At 43.3% G+C, this 5,267-nt stretch overlaps 1 long non-coding RNA gene across 1 annotated transcript; it reads left to right on the top strand.

Annotated features, from left to right (window-relative positions):
* Window positions 1–465: 465 nt before the first annotated feature.
* On the top strand, window positions 466–2,190 carry LOC109392857 (uncharacterized). Its single transcript, XR_002126128.1, has 3 exons — window positions 466–590; window positions 911–1,073; window positions 1,458–2,190. It is a non-coding gene; the product is annotated as an uncharacterized LOC109392857 (long non-coding RNA).
* The last annotated feature ends 3,077 nt before the right edge of the window (window positions 2,191–5,267 follow it).

Genomic DNA, 5,267 nt, shown 5'->3' with positions numbered 1-5,267 from the left:
CTAAGAGGACTTTGCATAACTCCAAATCATGAAGATTTACTCTCATATTTTCTTCTGAGAGCTTTATAATTTTAGCTCTTACATTTAAGAGTATGATTCATTTGGAGTTCTTATGTATGGTATGAGGAAGGGGCCCAAGTTCATTCTTTTGTATGTGGATATCCTGTTTTCCCAGCATTATTTGTTGAAAATACTATTCTTTCACCATTGAATTATCTTGATAACTTTGTTGAAAATCAACTGACTATAGTAAATGTAGTGTTTTCTCTGGAGTCTCAAGTCTATTCCATTGATTTTCATGTCTATCCTTATGCCAACAGCACACTGTCTTGTTTATTATAGATTTGTAGTAAGTTTTGAAATCAGAAATGGTGAGTATTCCAAATTTGCTCTTCTTTTTTAAGATTGTTGTGCTATTCTGGGTCCTTTGCATTTTCATATGATTTTTTTTTTTTTAGGATCTGATTGTCAATTTCTGCAAAGAAGCCAGCTGGAATTTTGATAGAGATTGTATTGAATCTGCAGATCCATTTCGAGGAGAAAGCACTTGCTTTTAACCAGGGCATCATACCATTTATCAATCCCAATGGGTAAGGACACAGGAGGAGCATACTGGGGCAGATGGTGGGGGGAGAGAGAGAGAGAGAGAGAGAGAGAGAGAGAGAGAGAGAGAGAGAAAGGAGGAGGTGGAGGAGAGGAAGGAGAATAAAGGAAGAGACGTGGTCATCCATATGGAACAAGCAGAAATGAATCCAGATATGGGGAGGTCCTAGGTCAATCAAGAGGCAGAATCTTGGGAACACTAAATTCTTCCTTATCAGATACATCTTCCATCAACGCAATTTCAGTCTATATGTTGGTAAGTGGTATGGATTCTTCCTTCCCAAGATCATTTCTTCCTTGCCCCTAGGTTCTCTTCCAAATACCTGGAGGTTATGAGAATGCCTTATATGCTTTGATTTATGGGATTTAATGAAAACTCCCAGTTGAAAAGCCCCGTGTCTCAACAATGGAAAGGAATGAATCTCATCCCTACTCATCTTTCTGCAGTAGGAATTTATAGCCTTTTTTGGGTGAGTAGCAGGGAAGTTGGCCTGTCCTGGGGCCTCTGTTCTGGGGAGACTGGCATATGGAGGGTGTGTATGGGTCTCCTTGTGTGCCCTGGGGTGTGCAGGGTGGGAAATGGGGTACAACTCTCTTACAGCCTCATGATCTGGTGAACTCAGTTGAGCCCAAAGTGTCTTGCTACAATCTGTACCTTCTGTACCTCACCCAGACCATCTTTCTTGCTAAGAGATGGTGGGGGAGTGAAGATATGGGAGGTGGAAGTATAGGCTGGAGGAGAAATGAGCTTAACTCCCTCCTACTGTATGGGAAAGGCATGATTGAAATTGCCCATTTAGCAAACGATTTAAACTGCTGTAGAAAATCCTATTAAATGACAATTCTTATCTCAGTTCCAGGCTCCCGGGAAGAGCGGCTCTGGGCTTTGTGAAGACCAGGGCACAGTCTTTTCTGAATCTGGTCAAACAATCATCACCAATAGAAAGCTAAAAGCCAGAGGCAGGGAAACTTCACCAGGTTTCCCTGCCTCTTCCCACCCCTTCACCTTAGTCCCTCAGATCATTCGTCAATTATCTGGTTAGTTGAGCCTTTTCTCTGCCATTGTAATATAAATAGCAAGCATTTTATGGGTCCCCATTAAGCAATGTGATCAGCATCAATTACCTAATGAGACTCTGGAAAGTCGTGATTTAAAATCCTGTCCTTAATTGTGACTCCGCTTTGTCTAAAGCCAATGTGATAATTGCAGTGACATCCAAACTAATGATACTCCAGGTGTGGGGCCTCTGCTCCCAGCCTGGGTTTGACCCTGGGGAAAATTCATCCTCTGCCCAGGGGACCGATCTCTGTACTTTGTTCTAAAAGGGAAAGTTTTATATGTTCTACTAGACCTCAGCGGGCGATGGGTAGGCCTGCCCAGTTCTGCCCTGTAGCCTCCAGGACCTCTGGGCATAGAAGAAAGAGGCTGAGACTAGAAGTACAGGGACACAGGGGACTATTAGCTCCCCAGGTGAGGGAATTTTGTCTGTTTTGTTCCCTGCTATTTCCATAGAGCCTTAGACTACCTGACACATACCGTACTTCCCCATGTATAAGGCTCACCCTTTTTCGAAAAATTTGGGGTCTAAAAACTGGGTGCGTCTTATACAGTGCTTGTAGATTTTTTTACTTGCATTTCCTGCTTTTTCGCGCTTGTTGTCTTTGCACTCATTGTTTCGCACTTGTTACCGGTATATTATGGTAGGTTATGTTTTGCCATGTTCTGGCCAGAAGTGGCTCAGAAAAGATTTTCGTACAGTGCTGAATTCAAGTTAAAAGTGATCCAGTTTGCAAAAATGAGTGGAAATCATGCTGCTGAACGTAAGTTTGGTCCTCCTCCAACTGAGAAAACAATCCAAGACTGGCTACGGGAAGAAGAAACCCTACTGAAAACGCCAAGGCAGAAGAAGGCCATGAGAGGCAAGTCAGCAAAATGGCCATATTTAGAGAGGGAATTGAAGATATGGATTGAAGAGCAAAGGGAAATTGGAATTCCTGTGTCCACAAAGATGGTTCAGCATGAGGCAAGAAGAATTGCTGATGAAAAAGAAGTTAATAAAACTTGAGTTCAATAACTTTATGTAATACATTTTTTTTCAAATTTCGGGCCCTTATAAGGTGTGTTTTATACATGGGGGAATACGGTAAATACTTGATGTATGAAGGAGTAGAATCCTGGGATGGTCCCTTCAGCCAGCAAGCCCTTCTCTTTGCAAGTTTAAGTGTAGTTTCCTGGAAGATAAGGAGAGATTTTTGTGTTTAGTGATGATCTTTCTTTTTTTTTTTTTAAAGATTTTTTATTGGGGAATTGGGGGAGGGGACCAGCCAACTTGTTCTTCAGTCTTCATTGTGGAGGGAGCTAGTTGCCATCTGGCTTCCTGTTGGCAGCTCGTGTCCTCTAAGCTCAAGGTGCTGTGTTCAGTCTTAGCTGCAGATTGACGTAACCACCATCCCATGTGGGAGTCAAACCAGCAGCTTTGTTGTTAAAAGTGCACACCCTATCCACTGAGCCATCCGGGTGGCAGCTCAGCTCAAGGTGCCAAGTTCAGTCTTAGTTGCGGGTGGGCGTAGCCCACCATCGAACAGGCAATCTTGTTACACCAGCTGAGCCATCTTGCCACCTGTTGGCAGCTCAGCAACAGCTCAGCTCAGGCGCAGCATCACTGGCCCATGTGGGGGTTGAACCGGCGGCCCTGTTGCTCAGAGCTTGCGCTCTTAAGCCAACTCTTTTTTTTTTTTTAAAGATTTTAATGAGGAATTGGGGGAGGGAACAGTGTCAGGGAATTGGGGAAGGTGAAGAGACAAGTTGCTGTCCTTTTGTTCTTCAGTCTACTTGTGGAGGATGTCCCTTCGCTGGCCCATGTTGGTATTGTGATCATTGCGCTCTTCCCAGATGAGGCAGATTGGTCACCGGCCATAGGACGGCTGCTCATGGCAGTTCATGCCGGCTGCTCATGCTGGCTGCCGGCCACTCACGGTAGCTTTAAGGCAGCCCACTGCAGCCCCACTGCAGCCTACTCCATTGCCTCACAGCAGCCCAGCTCCAGGTCGAGCTGTTGTTCGCCATCTTAGCTGTAGAGGGCTCAGCATCACTGGCCCATGTGAGATCCGAAACAGCGGCCCTGCTGCTCAGAGCTTGCGCTCCCAAGCTAACTCTTAACCAACGAGCCACTCAGCCGGCCCTTAAGCCAACTCTTAACCAACTGAGCCATTTGACCAGCCCTAGTGATAATCTTTTTAGCCTGAAGGTTTAGCAATTGCCCCATTTGGCCTGGTGGCCTCAGACACAAGTATTTGATATTGACAATCTGGAGGGTTTCATCTTTATCTCTAAACAACCGCCCCCCTCCTCCCATCCCCTACCACCAGAAAGCCTGGTTAAGGATTGCATCCTGGCTTTTTTCCAGAGCAACACAGGTGGTTCTGTTCTTCTTCCCTCTCAGATAAGAAGAAACTTGAAGACACTTGCCAAATTTATTTGTCAATTTTCTGTCATTCGTCATTTATTCCCAGCAGTATTTCACCTAGTTGATCACATCCTTTCTTTGGAAACACTTTCTTCACTTGGCTCCCTGGGCACCAACACTCTCATGGTTTTCTCCTGTTTCCTGGCAGCTCTTTGCCTTATCTCCATGCCCTCTACATGTTTAAGGCCCCAAGGATCCATCTTTTACTCACATTAATTTCTAAGATTTTCTCCAGCATCAGTTTTAAATATTTTCTATAATGATGGCTTCTAATTTATCTCCCTCTTCTGAGCTTCAGACTCAGACATCTTTTTATTTTGTTCCTCAAATTGTTCCAATTTTGGTTATTGGGAGCTTGTTCAGTTGGCTCCTATGTCCCTTTGATACACCTCCATCATTGGTTTTTATTTGAGCCCTTACTTTCTTCCTGGCACTGCAAGATGCTCCAGGCTCATATTATATATTTCATGCCCCAGCTCTAGAATCAGCCATTTCTCGAAGGAGCTCTGGTTTCTTTTATTACAAAGAAGTTTTACTACCTGAAATTATGTTATTTCTTTGCATTCTATCTGTATCTCCCACTAGAACATTAGGTCCTTAAATGGGACCTTTTCTGTTTGTTCATGCTATTATAGTATGTATTTTATATATATTATAGGTTACATGTAATAATGCTTATTATATATAAACTATCTCCATTAGAATAGTATCTGGTACACAGGAGGATATCAATAAAAGTTTAATGAGTGAATGAATAAATGAATAAGGCCAAGTATTATGCTTTTTATATACATGCAGTTCTTCGTGGTGCTTTGATACTCATAAGAATTTAATCAAAGGACAGATGAATAGATTATTGGATGTATGAGTGCATTGAGAAATGGATGCAAGTTGGTGTTACCATGGTGTACTCTAGTTATTCATGACAGAAACTGGGTGGTAGGCCTCATTCTTGATTCCTTTCATACTTACTTGTCCCACATTCAATCAACCGCTAAGGTCTGCCAATTCAACATCTCAAATATTTCTTTTTTTTTTTTAAGATTTTTATTGGGGAGTTGGGGGGATGGGAACAGTGCTGGGGAATTGGGGGAAGGGAAACAGACAAGTTGCTGTCGTTTTGTTCTTCAGTCTAGTTGTGGAGGACGTTGCTTCACTGGCCCAAGTTGGCACCATCATTGTGCTCTTCCCGGGTGA

The sequence above is a fragment of the Hipposideros armiger genome, unplaced genomic scaffold, assembly GCF_001890085.2.
Source record: "Hipposideros armiger isolate ML-2016 unplaced genomic scaffold, ASM189008v1 scaffold_11, whole genome shotgun sequence".
Classification (NCBI taxonomy): Eukaryota; Metazoa; Chordata; class Mammalia; order Chiroptera; family Hipposideridae; genus Hipposideros; species Hipposideros armiger.
This window is presented reverse-complemented; position numbering and strand designations above follow the sequence as displayed.